Consider the following 25,571-nt stretch of genomic DNA (forward strand, 5'->3'; position numbering starts at 1 on the left):
CAGAGGTATTTGACCTAGTCACTCACCATTAGGAACCACCCTAGCAATTTATATTCTTCATCATGAAATATTGAATTGCCCAATCACAGAATTATAAAATTGCAGGTGTATTATTGTCAGAATTTCGGAGATCTTGAGGATACTAAAATTGATTGAGTATGCTAATAAAAACATCACACCCTAGGCAATTTGGTGAGTAAGAGTCAACAGCCCTGCAGAATGGAAATCATTCAGGGAAAATACCCAAATTACAAAAAAAAAAAAAAATTCCTAAAATAAATTTGGAATAACACATTGTCTTCACTATTTTTGTAGCCTGTGCCATTCTGTCTGTGGTCTGTGCAGACAAGGAGCATCAGGAGAGAACAGCTCTTGCATTGAAAAGGTGCAGAAGTATAATTTATGACACCTTGCAAACACACTGGGGACTGGGACATCATTTCACTTTCAGCTACTGGCGTGCAGGAAAAGCAAAGGAAAAGTATTAATGTGATACATCATTGCCTTTGGAAATTGGGAGAATAATTAAGTTCCTTCCTGACTCCCATTAACACAGTTTGCCATTTGCTGTAACCATCCAGCCCCTGCATACACCTTGGAGTGATACTTTATGAAAGAAACAATGAGAAATCCCAAAACTTGAGGCAAACGTTCTATAAAATGCAACTTGGGAATGCCATGAGTAGCCCATCAACATTTTTGGGGGCCCCCACTGCATATCACTTAATGGGTGCAAACTGCAAGTGTGAATTGCAATGGGATTTTGTGGAGTCAGTTCAGTACATCAATCACCCATACTGTTAAAAAAAAGTGATTTAATTAAACAAGGTCAATTTAGTCAAAGTGATCGAACTAGTTGTAAATATAACCACAATCATGGTCATGTTTCCTAAGGTTCTTGCACACTGTGTGTTTCTTGGAGCAAGTGAAGACCAGTTCCAGAAGCATTTATCAAATGCCTGCTATGTGTTCGGGCTACGTATAGGCATACCTCAGAGATACCGTGGGTATCTCTGACCACCACGATAAAGCAGGCATTGCAAGAAAGCAAATCAAGTATTGGTTTTGGTTTTCCAGTGCATATAAAATTAGTTTACACTAACTGTAGTTTATTAAGTGTGCAATATCATGTATAAAAATGTACATATTTTAAATAAAAAATACTTTATTGCTAAAAAATGCTATCACCCGAGCTTTCGGCCACTTGTAATCACTGATGACCATAACAAATATAGTAATAACTAAAAAGTTTGAAATGCTGGGAGAATCAGCAAAATGAGACACAGAGACATGAAATGAGCAAATGCAGTTGGAAAAATGGTGCTGATAGACTTGCTCAAATGCAAGGTTGTGGCAAACCTTCAATTTGTAAAAAACTCAGTATTTGTGAAAGTACAACAAAGTGAAGTGCACTAAGGTGAATTACATCCATACAAATTGTCCTTGAGGGACTTTCAACTGATACTTAACAGAGGTAAAAGGGGGATGAAAAACACGGTGCACGATGTAAGTCCCAGATAGCGGGAATGTTGGAGGAATTTAGAAGTGGGTGAGAACTAGTACTGTGAAGTGGTCAGAGAAACCTAGCAAATGGGTGTGGCTTGGGTAGTAGTCGGGCTGGTCCTTAAATGATGACTGTAGGTCAGAGGTGGAAAATAACAGCAAGAGTGCAAGACAGAACAAAAGTCACACAAAAAAACCAAGAAGGAACCAGGCGTTTGTTCGTTTCCCCAGTTAATTTAGCAAATATTTATGGAGTGAGGTTTATGGGCCCCACATTCTGCCAGGTGCTGGAGAGACAGACTAACAGGGCAGACATTGTTTCTTTTCTCATGGAGATTTCAGGTAACCTGGCAGAAGTGATGCTGGCTGCACAGTAGCATGACATGAAGTTGGAAGAATACAGTAAGTACGAGTCACGGAGAGATCCATCCCCTCACGTCATATTTCTTTTCCCATCCACAACCAGATAACGCATGCTGCAATGGGTTAAAAAGCAAAGCAACATTGGGGCTCTGGTTGGCTCAGTTGGTTAAGCATTTGACTTCTGATTTTGGCTCTGGTCGTGATCTTATGGTTCATGAGACTGAGCCCTGCGTTGGGCTCTGAGTTGACAGCACGGAGCCTGCTTGGGATTCTCTCTCTCCTCTCCCTCTGCCCCTCCCCCGCTCATACTGGTGCACTCTCTCTCTCTCTCTCTCTCTCTCTCTCAGAATAAATAAATACATAAACTTTAAAGAAAAAAAAAGCAGGCTAAAAAAAAAGCAAATCAACATTGACATTGGGAATAGACCCACCTTGCCAACACTCAGTGATGTGTGTATGTAGAAGATATGGCTTAAGATGGGCACATAGTGTCATAATCTCACATGAATTGGTTCCCTTAAGAGCAGGTATGCCCCACTTCAGGTCTGCAATGGTTGGTGACGGTGAAGGAAAGAAGGGGATATTTTTGACCTACTACGTGCAAGACACTGCACTGGATCTCTCATCTTCACAGCAATTTAATTAACATGATTACAACAGAACTACTATTGCCATTATAAAGATGAAGAAACTGAACTTTAGAGAGATTTAGTGGCTTCTCTGAGAACATACAACTAGTTAAATGGGGGAGCCAAACTTATAACTCAGATACAATTAATTTCTCTGCTCGTTGTCTTATCCCCAATTACTATTTTGCTATACAGCTATTGAGAAAAATGAGGGTGTTAGGATCAGAAGCCATTTTAAGAAGGATTATAATGAACTCTAGCAATAGAATTTAGAATCCTATTCTCCGTTTTCAGATATAAACTTCTGGTATAAGGGATCTGGGTTAATAGTAATAGGTATGTAAGAGGAAATAAAAAGAAAAGTAAAGACAACCCTAAGGGTAGTAATAATTAAATTTTAACAAGAAAGGCCTATGTAGACAGAAACCAATTACATTTAGCAAAACATACTTGTGCCTTTTGAAATGATTTCAAAGTATGGTTTTGGCTTTGAACAAAAACCTAGGGAAGGCTCCTCCTTTTGAGTCTTCTCCCATTGGCAAAAGCCATAGATAGGGTAGGCAGACTAATGGCTCCCAAAACATGTCCCTGACCTAATCCCCAAAACCTGTAAATATGTTAACTTATACACAAAAGACACTTTGCAGATGTGATTAAAGTAAGAATCTTGAGTTGGGAGGTTATCCTGGATTAAGCAGATAGGTCAAGCACAATTATAGGGATCCTTACAATAGGGAGGCAGAAAGACTAAAGTCAGAGAAGGTGATGTGACAATAGAAGCAGAGTGTTGGAGGAGGTCGTGGGGAGGATGTGACTACCAGTTGACCTGTGAGCTGGACCTGGGCACTCACCCCTTCTTCTGTTCTCGGAATGTGCATTCTGTTTTCCTTCCCTGCATGAGAAGCCACAGCAAGGACACAGCCTTTAGATGGTGGTGTTTTGTTGAGACCGTCTAGACCATATTCATGGCTGAACACAGTTAAGGCCTCTATATAAATTTTCCAGATTATGGTGGGTGGGTGCAGACACCTACTAGTCTTGTGATCAGCCAAGACAGGCCTCGTTAAGTTCTCTTGTTTATTAAAGCTGCCATCTACCAATCTGGACTGGTCTGCCTCTTTTTTCTATCTCTCTTTGCCTTCCTTCCTCTTGCAAGTGGGCCAGTTTGCAAACCAACACAGAGACGGTGAAGGAGATGCGATGACGTTATGCGGTGTCCTGAGCCAAGGAATGCAGGCCTCCTCTAGATGCTGGAAGAGACAAGAAAACAGATTTAACACTAGAGCCCCCAGAAGGAATGAAGCACTTGACAACTCATTTCAGACTTCCAAGTGCTAAAACTGTTTACAAAATCACTGTATTGTTTTTAGCCATTTAGTTTATGATTGTGACGGCAGCAATAGAAAACTAATACACTGTATGAACTACCTGGTCAGCAGTGAATTTGAGGCTGCAATGATTTTTGACACCAACTCCCTGGACTTGGATCAAACTTCATAGCACAAGGGCATGGTCCTCTCTAAGACTGCCCTCACTTTAGTCATAAGCTTGGGGTCCACAGGCCACTCTCACTTCTGACCAACTAACTCCACATGCCGGGTTTCACACTAACCCCTCAGTTTTGATCATTTTCTCGAACAACTTATAAGGAACTCAAGGAAGCATTATACTTATGATGACACTTTTATTATAGCAAGAGGATATAAATTAGAATCAGCTAAAGGGAAAGATACTCAGGATGACGTCTAGAAGGATCCCAAATGTGAAGCTTCTGCTGTCTTCTCCCCATAGAACAAGGATGCATTATTATCCCTCCACCACATGGATATGTGACAACAGCAGAGTATTGATAATCAAGGAAGCTCACCCAAGCTTCAGTGTCCAGAGTTTCTGTTGGAACCTCATTATACCAGCAACTGATTGAATTTCTGGCTATGTAGCCCCAGTAGCCTTCCTATCCCCAGAAGTTGGACATAGCTCAATGGCCCAATGTTCTAATCATGTGGGTGGTCTTTCTAATATGACCAGCCCCCATTCTGAGTCATCTTGTTAGCACAAACTGAGGCCTACAATGAATCGTTTCATTCACATAAACTCAGGTGTGGTGAGGCCCACCATGAATAATACTCCCACAACTCAGAAAATTCCAGAATTTAGGGGTTACCTCCGAACCAGGAACTAAGTCCAGTCACATTCTTTATTATGCAGGAAGCTCTGTCTAAAATGTTTTCTGAGGGGCGCCTGGGTGGCGCAGTCGGTTAAGCGTCCGACTTCAGCCAGGTCACGATCTTGCAGTCCGTGAGTTCGAGCCCCGCGTCAGGCTCTGGGCTGATGGCTCAGAGCCTGGAGCCTGTTTCCGATTCTGTGTCTCCCTCTCTCTCTGCCCCTCCCCCGTTCATGCTCTGTCTCTCTCTGTCCCAAAAATAAATAAACGTTGAAAAAAAATTTTTAAAAATAAAAAATAAAAAAAAAATAAAATGTTTTCTGAAACTAAGCCTATGTTGGTCTGGTGATGAGATAGGTGTTGTACCATAAAGTTTGGAACCATGTGGCATGTAAGTGATATGGTACCTATCTCAGGCATACTGAAGATTGGCTTTTAGCAGCAAGATTAATTCTTGAGTTGGGGAGCTCACAGTACACTTGGGCTAGGATTGGCCTAAGGACTCACTAGGAAAGAGATGAAAAATAAAATCTCTGGTAGCTATGATGTGGGCAGATAGGACTATCTTACCTGCTCTCCATCTTACATATCAGTCCCTGAAGATGAATGCCTTCTTGAAGGTGTCCTGAGATTTAAAATAAAATGCAGTAAAATCATTCAGTGGTAAACCACACAAGTGAAAAATGTTGAATACTCTTTATTTTTTCCTGTTTTGGGCTCATGAAAAATCTTTCAGTTTGAACAAATGCTACAGATTTTTCCCAACAGGTCTTTATTTGAAGAAGAAATGGTAGCCCTTCTAAAGGACTTGTCAACATGGGGAAAATGTCCCAGAAGAGTGGGGCTTTCTGATATCTGACTGAAGCCCAGACTTATGAAACAAAAAAATTAATAAAAAGAGAAAGAAAAATCTCTGAAACCAACCTAACAGTAAAAAGTTGTTTTCAGGACAGATGGGAGGAACAAGAGAGAGGGGACATGATTTCAATAAGTTCTCCAGTAGGATCCCATAACAAGAGACACATGTGCTTGGTAAACTGCTAGGTTAAATTTGTGCCAAAAAAATAAGCCAGTAGTAATTGATGCCCCTTGACATCAGCAATCTGATGCTGGTTTTCTTCAACAAGACTGTCACAAACATAAAGCAAAGGTTGCACTTCTCAGAGCTCTCTTTCCAGTCACATGGTCACTGTGATGGGAACATTGCAATGGCATCAGTGATTCAGTAGCTACTATCCCTCCAGTAAGAGTATAAAATAAACATTTAGTGAGGATGAATGTATGAATGAATGAATGACAGGTGACTGTAGCAGGTTGAATGGTGGACCCCCAAAAGATAAGCCTATGTTCTAACCCCTGGAAACTGTGAATGTAATCTTATTCGGAAAAGGGTTCTTTGCAGATGTAATTAAGTTAAAGACCTCAAAATGAGGCTATCCAGAATTATCTTTTGGGGTGGCAAATCCAATGACAAGCATCTTTATAAGAGACACACAAAGGAGAGATGCACAGAGATGAAGGCCATGTGAAGACAGGGACAAAAATTGAAGTGATCCAACTATAAGCCAAGGAATGACTGGAGGCACCAGAAGCTGAAAGAGGCAAGGAAGGATTCTCCTCTAGAGATTTTCAAGGGAGCATGGCCCTGGTGATGCCTTGATGTCAGACTCCTGCCCTTTGGAACTGTGAAAAAATAAATTTCTATTGTTTTAAGCCACTAAGTGTGTGCTAATTTGTTATGGCAGCCCTAGAATTAAACCCAACAAATACAGCAACTGTATACATACATGAATGCAATAGATTTTAATATATATTTTTTAACTTTTATTTATTATTATTGAGAGACAGAGAGAGAGACAGAGCATGAGCATGGGAGGGGCAGAGAGAGGAGGAGGAGACACCAAATCTGAAGCAGGTTCCAGGTTCTGAGCTATTAGCACAGACGCGGGGCTTGAACTCATGAACTGTGAGATCATGACCTGAGCTGAAGTTGGGTGCTTAACCAAATGGGCCACCCAGGCACCCCAAGTGCAATAGATTTTTAAAAATATATTCCTCTTGTGGTGCCTGGGGGGCTCAGTGGGTTAAGCGTCCAACTCTTGGTTTCTGCTCATGTCATGATCTCACGATTCAAGAGGTTGAGCCCTGAGTCGGGCTCTGTGCTAACAGCGCAGACTGCTTGGGATTCTCTCTCTCTTCCTCTGTCTCTCTGCCCCTCCCCCACCTCTCTCTCTCTCTCTCTCTCTCTCTTTCTCTCTCTCTCTCTTTCTCTCTCTCTCTCTTTCTCTAAAAAAAACACTTAAAGAATATATTCCTCTTATACTATAAAATGTATTAATGAGTTTGCTTTCACAGATTTCTGGTGGCAGTTACCCTTTCAGCTCTAGCAACTCTTTAGATTATAGTCATTACAAACAGCACAAAGAACACAATGTGCTATCAAAAATGAAAAGCCAAAACAGTAAGACAAGAAGAATAAACCTATTGTTTAGTTAGCACTGCACAAGATTGTACCTTTATAATATTTTAAAGGAACTAAAAGAGAATCTTCAGTAGCTTTGAATTTCCTTCTTAAACATGTTGTTTAAGTGTGGTATAAAGGACCAAGGTTTATTTACATATTAATAATGTATTTACTTTTCAACCTTGGAACTGGAAGTAATATTTAAAGCTTGTTAAAAATGAAGCTTTAAAACTCACAATTAATATCAACCATAAATATATGAATCAAAATAAGTACGATTTTGACAATTATTCAACAAACTCAAAGTGAAACATGAATCTGAATACTTAATGCTGCCCGGAATATTTGGGTTATTTTGGTAGCCCAAATTATTCAAATTCATTATCTACTTGAGCTATGCTTCTTTTCTGGCTTCTAATTTCATATGGCAATTAATTATTTTTTCCATTTTAACATAAGCAGTCATTTCCTTCCATCTTGTAAATCTTTGTTAAATGTCACAGATAAGAGTTTACCAGTTTTCTTCTAGGGCAGCCTCAGAACATTGCCGTGTTCTAAAATGTGTTGTCAATTTCAGGTCATTCCATGCTATGTGGGTGACTAAATCAAATCCTATACGCAGAAGAGGAGAAGGGGATTAAATTAGTGAATAATCTTCATTTTCACTTAGTATGGAAAAAAAACCCCTCATTCCTTAGTTTAATATTATATTTAAAATTTTGAATTTGGAAAAGCTTATTGTAAGTTTTGGATCATGGGTGTATCTTTGAACAGAGGCTCAAATTTTAGGAATATGGACACTGACAATTTTGACATTGATATTCCATGTTGCTTTGGCTAACTCATCAAACCTTTTTGTATTGTAAAATGACAATAATAATACCATCTTCCTGGCTCCCATGACTTTGTTTTAAGGCTCTAAGGGTAGAATGAATGTGACAACGATATTGAATATTAGAGATTATTATCATTTGATAGTTAATCTGATTGTGTAATTATTTTTTACTGTTTTTATTGTTTTTATTTTATTGTTTATTGCTTTTATTTTATTTTTGAGAGAGAGACAGAGACAGAGAGAGATGAAGACACACACAGAATCCCAAGCAGGCTCCAGGGTCTGAGCTGTCAGTGCAGAGCCCGACATGGGGCTCAAAATCACCAGCCATGAGATCCTGACCTGAGCCAAAGTCGGATGCTTAACTGACTGAACCACCCTGGCACCCCTGATTATGTAATTAATATGTAGTGTATTTATCTTCAGAACACTCTCCGTTCAGTAGATTTATTTCATTCTCAGGTGTGATGATCTTTTGTATGTAACAAGTCATTTGTGGTTCATTCAAAAACTAACCATAAACACCAAGTTCATTTTCCTTTAAGCTATTGTTGATGTCAATACTGTTGATGAGTGACCAAAATTCTAATAGGGCAAATTAGACCTTGGATGAAAAGGTTTTTTTGTACAAAATGTGTGGCATTTCTGGTTCCTCAGTGCCTTTCATAGTCACTCTCAAGTTAGAGTCAGTGGGTTTTTCAGAGAAAAATCTTGGCTCCCAGAAAAAGTCTGGGCCTTCTCAGTGTCCTAGTCCTGCTCAGATATATGAACCAGAAGAGGCCAACCCAACTGTCCTTGCAATTGCCTTTTACAATCACAGTCATAGGAAGGGATTTACTATGTGACTTGCGTGTCTTCTTCATGGGGTACTATTTCCCCCGTCTTCATCTTTTGAATTGTCAGTCCGTCACGGCTCAGCTGTGACACCACATTCCTTGGCCAGATTTTGTTTATGGAATTAGGCACTCTTGCCTCTTAGTTCACATCTCTTCCTCTGGTACCCTGGTAGATCACTTATCCACTCAGATGGAAATTACAGTTCACCCTCGAACAACACATAAACTGCATGGGTCCACTTAAACATGGATTTTTTTCAATACATACAATACAGTACCATAAATATGGTTTCTGTTATGATTTTCTTAGTAACATTTTCTTTAGCTTACTTTATTTGAAAACAGTTTGCTGATTTATGGTATTTTTTAATTAAACTATAACAATGGAGGTAATTTTCCTAAAAAAATCGATGTAGTATAATGCCCCAAAGTAACAGCTTTGATTTTCTGATATTTTAGATTATAGCTGCAGAAACAGCTAATGCAACTTCTTAATTTCTTCAGCCAGGAAGGAAGGTAATTTTTATCCCTGATAAGATAAAAAAGACACACAAACAAAAAAATACCATCTTGGGGCGCCTGGGTGGCGCAGTTGGTTAAGCGTCCGACTTTAGCCAGGTCATGATCTCGCGGTCCGGGAGTTCGAGCCCCGCGTCAGGCTCTCGGCTGATGGCTCAGAGCCTGGAGCCTGTTTCTGATTCTGTGTTTCCCTCTCTCTCTGCCCCTCCCCCGTTCATGCTCTGTCTTTCTCTGTCCCCAAAATAAATAAACGTTGAAAAAAAAAATTAAAAAAAAAAAACCATCTTATGCTCCCTCAAAGCAAGATAGACTTTTATTCCAGGAATGGAAAAATCGTTTGGAAGCTGAGAGTTTTGGAAGTTTTCAGAGCATGTACAGAGTGGAATAATCCTTTTAAACCTGTTGGCAGCTTTGCCACTGACTTGAGATCCTGGTAGGCCCTCTCTGTCTCCCTCCCCCAGTGGTCCTGCCATGCCCTGTGGTTGCCACTGCTGTTCTGGGATCTGGAAGGTTTATTTTCTTTCCTCCTTCGTCAGTCATATCCTGGGTCCCTGTCACCATCCATCTATCTTCTCCATTATTCACTCTACCCTATCCTTTCCAGCACCTACATTCAGGTGCTGGTGCATAGACACAGAGCTCTCAGCTTTAGGATTGTACTACCTGGAGGGACTTACATCATCTCCCCTCTACACTAAGCAGGAGGCTCTGGATGAATCAATAGATTGACCCAGGAGCCAGGGTTCTAAATGAACTGCCTATTTGCTCTTTGAAATACAAAACCCCAATCCACAGAAGGTACGAATGTCCTAAAAACTTAAGAAGTTTCTCAAAACAGTGGGCACATTTTCCTAAATTTCTGCTGAGCTTACTGGAAATGTATATAAGCCTTAAACCACTTGGAACATACCATTCTTGTCTCCTAATAGGTTTTTAACTCAATTTTCACATTAGAATGTATAATATTCTATAGGAAAAAGGCAGCCTTACCAATATAATTTCAAGGTGACTGCATCTTTTATGTAACATATGTCTAATGCCCTGGGTATAATAACTACCACTGTGTAACATCCCTTAAATTTCCATGGGTAATTAATTGATAACTGTTCTGTGGATGTTATATAAACCCTTTATTAAAACACATAATTCAATAAAGAGAGATGTAAGTCCAAAGCAAGTGAAGGACAGCCTTTGGTTTTCTTTGCTTCCATGTGCAGCTAAACTGGGGCTGCCAGGTGGAGACCATTGCCCTCTTCAAGGATGGGGTGATCTTTCTTGGGGAAAGAGAGAAACAACCAGCCACCAGCCCTTTCATGCAACAACCTCAAATTAAAATGTGAAAAGCACAACCAACCTGGAGGCCTCTCCTCTGGCTGGGGTTAGCCTCTGTGGTTGGCACTCGGAACTTCCTGTAATGAAAGACAAATTAGCACACCGCACTTATAAACAGGGGAATCAATGAAACCAAAAGAAATGGCCACAGGAAAATAAAAATTAAACGGGAGATAAAGAATGATGTCCTCAAATATTGGAAATACTCCTCACCCAACAAAGGCTCCTTTGTATTGTTTTGCTAAAGCTGACTGTAATTTCGATGTTTCATAAAAATTTAAGTGGAGATTTTCTTTCCGTGGTAGACATAAATCTCCTGGAGGAAAGATTTTATATGTAATTCCAATTTTGTGGTGCTAAGAAAACAAAGAACAGGTGAAGATTTTACTGCAGGTAATTTTGTAAATTATTAAAGAAAAAAACCTCTCACAGCCATGCCATAAACACACTCTCTATCAAAAACTAAAATAGCAAATCAACAATACCTTTTTTTAGGTACGATACCCAAACCCTAAACTAGAAATAAAACTGCCTATAAATATTTACTGGTGAGATGACTCTGTGATAATAAATAGCTCTTTCAAACCAATGCAGAAAATATCAAAATACTGAAATACACCTGTGACTAAATACCTAAAAGAAGCGCAATCTAATATATGCAGCTCATATCAATGTGCATGCTAACGCTTTGTTGAAAACTACATCTTTGAGATTTTAAATTATTTAAGGGGCATAAAATAATCCATTACAAATCTGCTTTTAAGAAGTACAGAATTAGACGTATAATGGGTTCATTCATAAAGTTTAGGAGGCAAGTTTAGGAACATTTTTATTAATTTTTTTAATATGGCATATGCACAGCTCAGGGAAGTTCTTTTCCATGTGTGGGAAACAATATCTACACTTGGCAGTTTGCTGGCTTCCACCAAAGAAAGAACACTTGGCAAAAAGAAATATGGCTTGAAAGAAATGGAAAGGCTCTGTGACTGGTTGATCAACATTTTTATCTTTTGACACAAAAATTTATTGCAGTAGATTGTTTATTCCCTCAAGTCTTAGAGAACCATAAAAGGAAATTATACTTGAGCTTCATTTTATTGCTAGGAATAGTTTAATGCTGAGAGTATGTGTCCTACTTTGGTCAAGAACCTACTGGCACTTTTCTATCAAATGGAACTGTTATTCCAATGACCTAAACCTAAAACATCTTATAGGACTGTGGCAGAATTCTGGAGAAATTGGACATACACTGAGTGTGAGAAAGAGAGTCAAAGGAAGGCAGTGTAACAGAAAAGACAAACACAGAGAGGCAGAGAGGGAGACCGGGAGCGGAGGCAGAGAAGGGCAAGGGGGAAGAGATAGAGACAGAGAGACACAGGGGTAGAAAAATCTTCCTGGTGAGCTACCAAGGGTCTAATTGTTGCTTTCAAAGTTAATTTAACAATCTTTGCCAAGGTAGCATGAATTTAATGTGATTGGTGGCCTGATTCCCATTTTTGGTTATCATACGATTATGAATATAAGTTTAGGAATTATGTCAGTCTCTTGCTCACCATTTTTATCTTTGGATTTCTCTGCACAGCAGAAGAGCTTAAAAGACAATGGAAATTTCAAAAGAAGCTCACTCTGCACCTCCCTGCTATCCCTCCCCAGAATGAAGCACGTTACTCAGTGGTTTACCTAAAAACCCAGCGGCCAAACCTTATTAATGTGAAATCAATCTAGTGCCTGGCTCACTTATGCCTCTGGGAATCTCATCAGATGTTGGCAGTCATGGTATTTGAAGAGAGTACTACAGCTGCTCTGGTAAGGATCCCACGCAGCCTGGTGCCAACGTGAGTTAATCTGTCTGTGGTTTCCTCCAATCTAGGGTTACCTTTAGAGCATCCTAATTGGGGTACTTCACCTCATTCTTCCTTCCTATTACCTGCCAATGCATAGGTTAGCCAAAAGACCAAGGGGAAGTCCCACAGGCTACTCCAGACAATCTATGTGAAGCTGGCTCTCGTGCACGTCACAGAGTAGCTAGTGTTACACTGAAATGGAATTGCTCTTTGCGTGTTTTAGAGGAAGTGGTTTAGAGTCTAGAAATAGGAACTGCTACACTCTATACTGTCCTTATGGATATTCCCTGGTTCCAGTAATATGTGCATAAATTCCAAGTGACACCCTAAAACCAACTCGGTCCTGCTAAAATCTCAGGGTACACTGATGCTATGAGTAGGGTACAAACAATAAGCACAGTGAGGAGATTCATTTTCACTATGAGAAGGTCAATCCTGTTCCATGCTTTTCATATAGACAATGCCTTTTAACTTTATTCTCTGACCAGTTGTATTGGAGGATTGACTTTCTTTGGTTTTGCTTTTTCTCACACAGATTTCACTGGTTTATGAAGTCTCCTTTATGTGAGAAAGGTATTGGGAAATTTTCTCATGTTCCCATTTAAAAAATGGCACCCAAATTCCACATTCGTCTTTGAAAGTTATATTCTAGAAATTTCTCCTGTAGTTAAAATTTCAGGTGAATCTGTCTTTGCCCAAACTGCTCTGTCTACAAATCCTTTTTTTGGCATGTCTGGCCACACCTACTCATGTTTGTAGACTTGGTTTTGGTTTCACCTTTTCCTAACATCTGTTCTGACTAGCCTCCTCTCTCTACTTCTTACCTGCTAGCATAGGTACTTCTACCTCCTATACACTTCCCAGGATGGAGCTCTTTTTTTTTTTTTTTTTAAATTTTATTGCTTTCTAAATTTACCTCCAAATTAGTTAGCATATAGTGCAACAATGATCTCAGGAGTAGATTCCTTAATGCCTCTTACCCATTTAGCCCATCCCCTCTCCCACACCCCCTCCAGCCACCCTCTGTTTGTTCTCCATATTTATGAGTCTCTTATGCTTTGTCCCCCTCCCTGTTTTTATATTATTTTTGCTTCCCTTCCCTTATGTTCATCTGTTCTATGTCTTAAAGTCCTCATACGAGTGAAGTCATATGGTATTTGTGTTTCTCTGACTAATTTCACTTAGCATAATACCCTCTAGTTCCATCCATGTAGTTGCAAATGGCAAGATTTCATTCTTTTTGAAAGCCGAGTAATACTCCATTGTGTGTGTGTGTGTGTGTGTGTGTGTGTGTGTATGTGTGTATATATATATATATATACACACCACATCTTCTTTTTCTGTTCATCCATTGATGGACATTGGGCTCTTTCCATACTTTGGCTATTGTTGAAGGTGCTGCTATAAACATTGGGGTGCGTGTGTCCCTTCAAAACAGCACAGCTGTATCCTTTGGATAAATACCTAGTAGTGCAATTGCTGGGTCATAGCGTAGTTCTATTTTTAATTTTTTGAGGAACCTCCTTACTGTTTTCCATAGTGGCTACACCAGCTTGCATTCCCGTGGAGCTCTTGATTCCTTAAGGCACAGGTTGTTATCTTATAAGTATTTGCATTTCCATTATATGACCAGGAACATAATAGGTGTTCAGCAAAATGAATGGATGAATGAAAAAAATGGAAAGAGTTTAGGCTTGGTGTCAATCAGATCAGTGTGTGAAAACCTAACTTTTTCTCTTATTAGCTATGTGACTTTGGGCAAATTACTGTATGTTTCTTAGTTTCACTCAAAGCATTTTTGAAATGGGATTAATAATAATACCTGCTTCCTAGAGTTCTTCTAAAGATTAAATAAGATAAATATATCAAGCTTCTAGCACCTAACAAGCACAAAAGTAAAGTCCTTCTTCTCCTTTGAATACATAAATGTGTGAATTTGTGTTTGTGGGACAGATATTGAAATAACCACGGTCAGTGGAAGGAAGCATCTATAAACCTGGCATTTTGGTCTTTTTAGGAAATCTCTGCTCCTATCTTCCTCTCACCGTGGGGGTCCTTTTCTCATGATTATGTGCAATGTTTGTGTAGTTGAATAAACTTTTGGGTTTAGTGACTTATCGTTAGTGCTTGAAAGGGCTCTGATTGGCTTTCCCATTCCTAAAATGGCGAGTTAAAAATTAATGTACTTAACTGTCTTTAGTCATTTATTGCAAAGATGGTATTTGACTATTATGTTTTTAATTTCACAAATGTCACGATCAATTTTCTTGTCATCTCCAAAACTTATTCTTTCATGGGTGACTTCTGGAAATGTTTATTATTTGACTGATGGTATTTGGAAGGTAATAATAATAAGAAATAATCAGTAATACTCAAAATGAAGCTAGAGAGGGAATGTTTTAAAAGTAAAAATAAAAAAAATAATGTGAATTTTAAAAATGTTTTATTCAGCAATGAAGGCATCCAAACTATCTGAGAGATTTAATGGCTCATCTTATAGCTACTGAGAAGAAAGAAATAATCTATTCAAATGTGGCCCTGAATACAGAATAGGAAAGATACAAAGCTTTATAATATTTCAAGCATCTTTAGTTTGTGTTCTGGAAAGCAGAGATGGGGCTTTAAATTGTTTGTTGAAAATGGTTTTTTTTCTTTTTCTTTTGTATTAAAAGAATTTTATTTAATTTATTTGAATTAAAAAATCCCAATTCACTTCCTACCAACCTCTATTCCTATCCCTGCCTCTTGCAACCACCAGTCTGTTTTCTGTATCTAAGAGCTTACGTGTTTTGTTGTTGTTGTTTTAGATTCCATGTATAAGAGAGATAAAACAGTATCTGTCTTTCTCTGTGTGAGTTATTTCACTTAACATAATGCTCTTGATGCTCTTGACGTTCATGCATGTTGTTGCAAATGGTAAGATGTTATTCTTTTTTATGGTTGAATAATATTCCTGTGTGTGTGTGTGTGTGTGTGTGCGCGCGCATGCATGTGACTGTAAGATACATATATCTCACAGTTTCTTTATCCATCCATCCTTGGATAGACACTTAGGCTATTTCTATACTGTATTGTTTGCTCTGTGACTTTTATTTTTAAGTTTATTTATTTTTGAGAGAGAGAGAGTGAAAGTGGGGAAGAGTCAGAGAGAGAGAGGGAGAGAGAGAATCCCAAGCAGGATCCACACCACCAGTGCAGAACCAGATGTGGGGCATGAACCTAGGAACCTGGAGATCATGACCTGAGCCAAAGTTCAGCGCTTAACCAACTGAGCCACCCAGGCGCCCCTGCTCTGTGACTTCTATTTGGTACTTTCTTATATTCCCCACCTCTGCTGAAGTTCTCACTGCCTTTATACATTGTTCTCTCCGTTCAGTGAGCACCAATCAGGGCTCTGGACCAGGGTGTAGAAGCTCCTTTCTGGGACATACCGGTGAGCTGCAGCAAAGCAGAGTGCCAAGATGGCATCCACAGCCTACATCCCTTTATAGCAGCTCCAAATGCCACTAGACGTGTGCCATACCTGAAGCATTCTTCTTAGTCGGATGCTCCAGGACAAGCCAAGTGGCCTCTTTCACAGAAAGACTGGAGTGTGCCTCAGTCCGCTGTCTGTGCAGTGAGTGCCCTGGCGATGGCAGCCTGCCGAAGACTAGTCCTCTGATTGCCACAGTCCGGTGGCACCCAGGAATGCAAGCCCCTTCAGCCGCCAGAGCCAGGAGATCCAAGGTGCCCCCTGGGGCTCAACCTTTGGGGAAAGCTGCCCTCCAGGAGAGGCTGTCACTGTGGCAGGGCAGAGGGTGAGCGGAAGATAGTGCCTGCCCTTTGAGCACTCTGGCACGGATTACAGTCAGCCTGGAGATGTTTAATAAGAAGCCTACCCCTCCGGCCACCGCCAGGGTAATTAGTTCACAGGTCTCCTTCACAGAAAGACCCACCTCCTGGGTCTGTTGCCTCTTGCTGTGCCTCACTGAGACCAGCTGTTAAATCTCTCTCTCTCTGTTGGGTACAATCTTATGAGACCCAGGAGTGTAAAAATCCTGCTGGCCGCTAGAGCCAGGCAACGGAGAAGTGTCCTCTGGCAGCAGTCACAAGAAATGGGCACAACACCCAGGGGTATGGGTTCCTTTCCCAGGGGCACTGATTATTCCAGGGTTGTTACCAGGAACGCAAGCTCCCCCGGCCTCCAGGAGATTAAAAAAAAAAAAAAAAAAAAAAGCGACCCCTAGCGGGCAGGCGCTGTAAAGCCTCCTTCCGCGGGAGGCGCGAGTTCTGGCGCAGGCTCGGGAGCGCGAGCGAAGATGGCGCCTGCTAGCGTCCGCCTGGAGACTGTTCGGTCCAGCCGCCGCCCGGAAGTGGAAGTATGTGTTGAATTACAGGCCTGCCCCCTCGGACCATGGATTTCATAGAAGCAGGTGAGCCTCCTTCGCTTTAAGTCTGGGTGTGAAATCGATCAGCTGCCTCTGAGTTGGGCCCTGCGGTGGGTGCGTCCCAGCATGCGATGTGGGAACCCTTTAAGAGCCCTTACTCAGATTGCTACGCTTCTGTGGGACTTGGGGCAGGAGACAAAGGCCTTCACAGTTAGATGTTTTGGGGAACTTATCTTTCAAGTGCATGTCTTAAATTTGGGGGCACTCCATGTGGTGGTCAACCCTTTGCTCCTCAGGGAGGAGCTTGGGGTTTTGAGTTTCCTCCGGGTGGGGGTCACTGCTCCAGGGGTGGCGTTTATGGTGAGATTTTGTTCCAGCCTCTCCTACCTCCTCTGAAGTAGTTTTCTTCTCATGTGTTCCATGCGTATTCATCATTCAGCCAGAATTTAGGTTTTTAAATTTAATTTTAATTTTTTTTTTGAGAGAGAGGATGAGCGGGAGAGAGAATCCCAAGCAGGAAGGGGGGGGGGGGGTTGGAGAGAGAGAGAGAGAGAGAGAGAAAGAGAATCCCAAGCAGGCTCCAGGGTCTGAGCTGTGGGTACAGAGCCTGACACGGGGCTCGAACTGACGGACCAGGATCATGACCTGCGCGGATGTAGGGCGCTCAACCGACCGAGCCACCCAGGCGCCCGTGGCGTTTAGGTTTTAAAGAGGACATCGTTCCATTTGTAGCTGTAGACTCAGCACATCTGTGGGAGAAGTGAGTTGAGGATCTTCCTGCATCGCTTCTTGAACTTTGCATCTACAGTGGAAAATATTGGAAAACAAGTCTGAATAATAAGAACTAATAATAAATTCTTGCAATTACAGAGCATCTTTCATCCCAACATCTTAAGGAGTTTAGTATTTTTCCCAAAGGCACTGTTTAATGCTCCTTTCATGCAGCTGACTTACAGCACACTGACGTGGTGAATCAGAGGCAAAATAGCACCTAACATTGAGAAGATTGAGCCACTGTCTCAGGCGCCTGGGTGGCTTAGTGGGTTAAGGGTTTGTGGGTTGGAGTCCGGCATGGGGCCCTGTGCTGACAGCTTAGAGCCTGGAACCTGCTTCAGATTGTGTCTTTCTTCTCTCTCTGCCCCTCCCTTGCTCGCTCTCTGTCCCTCAAAAATAAGTAAACGTTAAAAAAATTAAAAAGAAAAAAAAATGAGCCACTTTAGCAAGACCAAACACAAAGCTCATTCTAGTAAACTCTGCTTTTTTTTTTTCTTTAGGAAATACTGTTTTTTAGAAGCTAATAAAGCCAGCCAAAACTTTTAGCCTCTTCCTACAGTCAAAGCTTTGCAACTTGGACTAGTACTTTTTGTTGCCATGTTAAGTCAGATTCTTCATTTTTATGCACAATCATGGCCCTTCTCTTTGGTGGCCCACTGGGACATATATTAATCATTTTTTAATAGCCCATTAGGTGTAGTCATATCCTGTGGCAACCAGGTCTCTATTAATTTCAAAGTCTTTAGCTTTATGCAGCATATCTAATACATCTGCCTAGGTAAAGAATGAGCTTGGAAATAAAGGTGAAAACAGTGTTTTTTAAGTTTTCACTAGATCATACGACTTTTTGGGAGTGAAAGGCAATACCTTAAACTATGTGTTAAATATATAGACTATAATAGGATCATTATTACAAGTAAATGCCAGGAGACTATTGAAATCATAGTGGCTAGTTCACCATCTATGTAATAGATACAAAGTATGAATAAATATACATACATTATGGTTCCTATTTAGACCTCAGTAAACCTGTTTCTAATAAATAACAGTTTTGCTACATCAAGATGGCTCCCTTTTTTCTGAAACCTGATTCCTAGACTGCATAATGCTTAATACTTATAAATGGGATATGGTATATATTAAATTTGGGCATGGTAGTAACAATTGGGTCCTAAAGAGAATTGGCATTTATTGGACATCGCCGTGCCTGGCACATCATTTCAGATAATTGTCACAATGAGACATTGGAATTATTTTCGAGATTTGAGATAAGGAACTTGAGTTTCAGAGCAGCAAATGATCTAATTGACTGTATGATGTGTCCAAGATTATTCAGTTAATACATTAAGACTAGCTGAAATTTTTCTTTGTGATCAAGGAATTTTCTAAATGTAATACAGTCTAAAAGAAATAAAATTTAAACTGTTTAAAGTAATCAAAATGTAAATTACTTTAGCATTTTGCTCTACAACTAGTCTGGAAACTTCAAAGTGGCAAGGACTATGTCTGCCTTATTTATCATTGAATCCAAATGCCTACCCAGTACCTGGCACAGATTAGGTGAATAAATATATGTAGAATAAATTAATGCCATCATTTATGGTCATGCCTGTCACCTTATAAATGACCACACATGCAGATATTTGCTAAGTTGAGTTATGCCTTGATTTTATCCTCTAGGGAGAAATAAAGATCGTATATTATGTTAGAAATATCAGAACAAATCAATCTTCATAAATTAAATGAAACATTGTTGCTCCTTTTGAGAAGGCTCACCATGTTTCTGATGGATTGCACACTAGTACAATTTCAATTTCATGAAATCAGCAGATACTGCTTTGTTGCTATGCCGGATGGTAGTTACATAAAGATGAATAAAATAGTGGTCCTATCCACAGTAACTGGCATGACATAAAGGAAAACAATTGGATACAGGGATCAGAGAAAAAAAAAAAAAAAGGTACTATGAACCTGTGACCTAGGACATATTATTTAGCTTATTCCAGACTTAATTTTCTTATTTTTCTTATTAACTGTTTACTTTCATTATGTTAGAAGTGTCTCTTTTAAGTTGTATATCTCAGAATTTTGTTTTAATCTGTATGGTATTTTAATTTTATTTGGAGAGCTTAGGCAGTTTACTTTGGTATAGTTGAATTGTTTCTGTTTTTTATTTTGTGTTTTCCATTTGTCCTTTTTTTCTGTTACTTTTTTTTATTATGGCTTTTTTTTTAGAGAAAAAATTCAAGGAAAGCACATTTTTTAGAGAAAAATTCAAGGAAAGATGCAAAGATTTTTTTTAGAGAAAAAATTCAAGGAAAGCACATTTTTTAGAGAAAAATTCAAGGAAAGATGCAAAGATTTCCCCTATACCTCTTGTCTCCACACGGACATAGCTTCCTCTATTATCAACATCCTCCACCAGAGTGGTACACTTGTTATCATTGGTGAACTTAAGTTGACACATCATAATTACCCCAAGTCCATAGTTTACATTATGATTCATTCTTTCTGTTGTGAATTCTATGAGTTTGGATAAATGGACAGTGACATGTATCCCTCTGTTACTTTTTTCTTGCTCCTTTTTTGCCTTAATTAATTTATTTTTTGTACTGGATGAGTTTCCATCTGACGCTGCCCTCCCTCTTCAACACCAGTCTCTCTCCCCAAATCTTTCTTTCTTCCTTCGTTAGAAATTGTACAGTTTATATTTATTCCCTTAGTGGTTTCATAACTATTTTAAAATGCATACTTAACTGACTCTAAAGTTATTTAATATTTTACCCGTTGCTCAAGCAATAAAAAGATTTTAGAAGGCATTAACTCTTATCAGCTCCTTCCCAACTTAACATGCCTTTGTTTGAAGTATTTTCCACTTAGCTTGATTCTTGATGCCTCCACATTCAGCAAATTAGTCATTATCATTTTTTTAATATAGTATTTTATTAGCCTGGGTTCCCCAGGAAACAGAGCCTAAGACAAAAGTTTACAAGCAAGTAGTTTATCTGAGATGGTGGAGTGAAATAAGGAAGGAAGGAGGGACAGTATAAATACAGGTTATTGAATTAACCACTCTTAGAGGCGAGTGGGTGTGCAATCTCTTAGTACCATAGGATGAATCTCACTGAATGAGTGTCAGATTGTCCATTTTGGGGAACAAGTGGGGGAAATTATTCATGGGTTACTAGTCCCCCTTGGTCAGAAGTTCTGTTTATCCTTTGAGGCATTAATTACTTGCTAGCCCTGGGTTAAGCATGGGTAAGAATTCCCAGGGCAGGAAGTGAAACGTGCAGTGTTGTCAGGCTACAGCTGTGTGAAGTTGATTAAAATCTGCATACATTTGGCTGGTGCGGCTCTGGCTGGAATAAAAGGTTTGCCCAAGAACATTTGAAGAGGCACACAAGAAATGTCCAACTCAACATTTCTTCTTCCTTCTTGATCATTTCCTTCTGTTTGAAGAAGATCCTTTGCAGTTTCCCTTAGTGAAGGTCTTTTTGTGGTAAAAATATCAGGTTTCATTTTTCTAAGAATGTCTATTTCTTCTCCCCTTCCCAGTTCTTGAAAGATTGCTTCCATATTTCAACACAGATAAAACTCTATGCTGAAAGTTAGTTTCTTCCCAAACTTCGAAGATACTATTTTACCGTCTCTAGATTGTATTGGTGATATAGAAAAGTCAGCCATCAGTTTAATTGCCTTGTTTGTTTGTAGTTGAGCTGCCATTTTTCTCTGGTTGCATTTAGATCCTCTTATTCATTTTGTACCCTACAGTTTCATTCTGATTTATCTAGGTGTGATGTCCTTATAATTTCGTGTATGGGGTTTTCCTGCATCTGACTGCTAATATTGTTTTTTTTTTAATTTTTTTTTAAGGTTTATGTATTTTTGAGAGACAGAGAGACAGAGCACAAGTGGGGGAGGGGCAGAGAGAGGGAGACACAGAATCTGAAGCACAGATTCTGTCAGCACAGAGCCTGATGTGGGACTTGAACTCATGAACAGCGAGATCATGACCTCAGCCGAAGTCGGATGCTCAACCAGCTGAGCCACCCAGGTGCCCCATGACTGCTAATATTGTTTCATCAATTCTGAAAATTCCTCTGCCATTATGTCTTTGAATATTGTCTGTTTCCATTTTTTTCCATTAATTCTATCTGGAACTTTGATTAGATTGTCTCATTTTTATTTTTGTGAATCTGTTTCCATATTTTCTATTTCTTTGTTTCTCTAGAGCGTGTTCTGGATACTTTATAAAAAAGCGATCTCCAGTTCACTAATTCTCCCTGCAGTGCTATCTATTCTTCTGTTTAATGCATCCATTAGTTCCTTTAACTTAAGTAATATATTTTTAATTTATAGAAGTTCTATTTTGATTCTTTTTCAAATATGTTTGGTCATTCTTTTTAATCACTCATTTCACTGATCAATTTTCATGATTTTCTTCCTTTTTTAAAAAAATTTAGGGGCACGACTTCAGCTCAGGTCTGATCTCACTGTTTGTGAGTTCAACCCCCACATCGGGCTCTGTGCTGACAGCTCAGAGCCTGGAGTCCACTTCAGATTCTGTGTCTCCCTCTCTCTCTGACCACCCCCCACTCACACTCTGTCTCTGTCTCTCTCTCTCTCAAAAATAAATAAACATTAAAAAAAATTTAAACAGCAGTGTTATTCACTTTCTATGTTGTATATAATTGTCAATTCCTGAAGTCCTTATGGGCCTATATCTTATTTCTGCTATTTCTCCTGATTCTTGTTAATGGTGTCTTCTCTTCAGGTATGTTTTGTGATTTCATTTTTTAATTTTTACTGTGGGTAGTCTATTTTCCTTATATATTTAGTGCTATTTTCCAAACACCTGGTTGACATCTTTTAGAGAGGAGATATATTTGCTTCTGGCGGTCATTTGTTGGCACTAGCAACTCTGGATCATTTTATATTAAATTACCCACTTTTGATATGTTATGATCATATAGGTAAACAAAAAGTTGGATCACCAGCCTGTATGTGGGACAGTTGCATTTACAAATGGTTAGGAGAAATCTATTTCCTCCACCCAGAGACAAGTTGATGGCAAGAAAGTCTCTTTGCTAACTACCACCATACAGCATATTCATTGCAAGTTTACTCTTGCGTTGAGGATAGAGACCTTTGGGATTCCATTCAATGCAGGCATCTTCTTCTAGATCATTTGCCTTGAACCACCCCCAATTTTACTTCCTATCTGCATCTATGAAAGATGAAGCCCAAGATTTCCAAGGCTTGGCAAAAACTCTTGGGGCAAAAGTGAACTTTGGGATCTACTTTACTCCAGGGTTCTTTTACTTTGTTTTTATGGATTTTTTATGGATTTTTTTTAATATTATGCCTGCTTAATAATACATTAAAACAATAGGATTTTATATTTTCTCTAACATCTTAGTTGTTTCAATCAGGAAAATTTAGAGATAGGAATATATTTTTTTTTAATTTTTTTTTTAACGTTTATTTATTTTTGAGACAGAGAGAGACAGAGCATGAACGGGGGAGGGGCAGAGAGAGAGGGAGACACAGAATCGGAAACAGGCTCCAGGCTCCGAGCCATCAGCCCAGAGCCTGACGCGGGGCTCGAACTCACGGACCGCGAGATCGTGACCTGAGCTGAAGTCGGACGCTTAGCCGACTGAGCCACCCAGGCACCCCAGGAATATATTCTTTATATTGTTATAGATAATTGTTGCCTTCCATTTTTTCCCCCTAAATGTACATTTTAATCATTGTTGCCTTCCATTTTTCCCCCTAAATGTATATTTTAATCATTGAAACTCAATTTAATCACCCCCATTCTCTTCTTTCTGGTACACTTTCTTCTCCAGGTTGTTCTTCCTTTTTTTCCCTTATTCTGTTTCCCTGCTTTAACTATCCTTTCTGTTTCCTAGTCAAATAAAAATTGGAAAGAATCTAGTATCAACGATTTACACTTGGTGATAGATTGATTTATTACATTTTAATGTAGTTTTAATCTTTCAGTCACTTACCTTTTACATATCCCTTTCTGTTATATAAAAAGAGGACTTTCTCTTGTTTGCTGACATTTAAAATTCTTTTAATAGGGGACAAATTGCTTTTGGACATGAATACTACTGAATCTCATTTTCCACAAGTCTGTGCTGATGGTAAATGTAATTTAATATTTTTTTACTATAATAATAACTCCCTTTTGTTGAACCCTTGGTATTTGCTGGGTACCATGCTACATGCTTTACCTACCTAATCTCAGATTTTCAAACCACCTGGTAAATTAAATATTATTGCCTTTATTTTTTTGACGAGGAAGACTAAGGCTCCAGTGGGTGAGGTCATTTAGCTAAGTTTTTTTTTTTTTTTTTTGCCAGGCTTACACAGTTAGTGAGATCCCCCCTCTGGCTAGTCTGGTCCCCAAACCTGTTTTCTCTTTTCACTGTCCCCCACTGTGTCTCTTGAGTAGCTGTACTTATAAAAACTGTCTCATGATCTCTCTCCCCTTGGATGACTGCTAATGTTTATGGGAAAAATGAGAGGGCTTAGTTTTAGTTGTTTCTGGGTGACTTACTTCTAGGTTCTGAGTAGAGCCTAGAAGTTTTGAGATGAGGATATTGGGCCATATATATCTTGGCTATACATGTTTCTTCCAATGACTGGAAGCCTGTGTGATAAGTTTTCTGCTTTTAGACTCCCTCAAACCCAAATTTTATCCTCCTTTTGCCATAAGATCTTTGAATCATATTTTTTTTTCTAGAACATGTAATATCATTTCAGTTAGTGTTGTTGATATGATCAGACCATAATTGGCTCCTTTACTGGCATACCAGAATATATCCCTAATGTCTCATATATTTTGGGCTCTGGTAATAAAGTTCCTGACGATAAAGTGTGCTGTTTGAGCCTAACTTCTTATGCTTCTTAATAGAGGTATTACTCTGCTTCCCTAACAAAATCCCTTTTGGACGAAAGCCAAGATGGACCAGCCCTGTGCTGAAATCTGCTGTATTCACTCCAGAGTGGTTCCAGAGCATTGCTTTTTAAATTCAGTCATTGACTCATGCTGTCTTATCCCCTCAGGCAAATGAGGGCAGTGCCTAGCTTCTCAGGGTAGATGGGAAAGCCAATTAAATGCTTTGTATTTCTAAGACAAACTATTGTAAGTCAAGCTACCTTGATTATAAAGAAGTTTATTACATTTTTCAAAGAACACACTTAAATAAAGAGTAGAAATTATATTTAGCACGCACAGTTTATATAAATGCAATATTAAACTATGTGTATATAAACATCTGTATAATGGAAAATACCGTATGGTTTCAACTCCCATCTTTTGGAGTAACATCTTCTAAGCTGGTTACCTACTTAGCTATTTTCTGTCTTCTAAGGAATGTGAGACAGACAGAAAAATCAAAGGTGGGAAAACTTGAGATTAGACAATGGAGAGCATTCTCTGAGGGGTGACACATGTGCCCCGTTGTGTTTTCAGTGATCACGTGCAAGAGTACTGGGACAACTCTCAGAAAAGGCAGTGATTAGCCAAAATGGCAAATCTGGCTCTGCAGTATTTTGGCTGTTCAAAATGGATGTTATTCATTTAATTTATGTTATTCATTTAATGAATGGTGTACATATTCTGTCTTGGCAACTGGGGATTCAAAGATGATTAAGATGCAGTTGTTACCAAGGGAGAGATATGGCACTAAGTTACGGTAAAGTGGGGTAAGCTCTTCACTAAACTACAGACTGAAGAGTGGGATGAAGGGAAAATTCTATCTAGGGATATTAGGGAAGGTGAAAGCAGATTACTAGGAGTAACATTTACTGTAATACTAAAATAAAATCCGCTGCTGTTTGACTGTTGTATGATTGGGTGCTGTGCCTAGCAATAAACCCACATTTAATTCCCTTGGTTTCAATTCAGGGAAAACAAAGGAAACAAAA

The 25,571-nt window shown here is 39.3% G+C and overlaps 2 long non-coding RNA genes across 6 annotated transcripts in view; one reads left to right on the plus strand and one right to left on the minus strand.

Moving 5' to 3' along the window:
- Positions 1-2,254: 2,254 nt before the first annotated feature.
- On the minus strand, positions 2,255-16,661 carry LOC123379669. The gene is made up of 5 exons (XR_006584428.1): positions 16,013-16,661; positions 10,668-10,722; positions 7,639-7,735; positions 5,230-5,284; positions 2,255-3,745 (listed from the first exon to the last, which is right to left on the minus strand). It is a non-coding gene; the product is annotated as an uncharacterized LOC123379669 (long non-coding RNA).
- A 106-nt stretch (positions 16,662-16,767) lies between these two features.
- Positions 16,768-25,571, plus strand: part of LOC111561954 — a 68,650-nt gene continuing 59,846 nt past the window's right edge. For 3 of the 5 annotated variants that reach the window (XR_006584430.1, XR_006584429.1, XR_006584432.1), the window contains exon 1: positions 16,768-16,901. This is a non-coding gene — a long non-coding RNA (uncharacterized LOC111561954). The remainder of the gene's footprint in view (positions 16,902-25,571) is intronic. The other 2 variants (XR_006584431.1, XR_002745016.2) reach the window with 2 other exon arrangements.

This window comes from Felis catus, chromosome C1, assembly GCF_018350175.1.
Source record: "Felis catus isolate Fca126 chromosome C1, F.catus_Fca126_mat1.0, whole genome shotgun sequence".
In the NCBI taxonomy this organism is placed as follows: Eukaryota; Metazoa; Chordata; class Mammalia; order Carnivora; family Felidae; genus Felis; species Felis catus.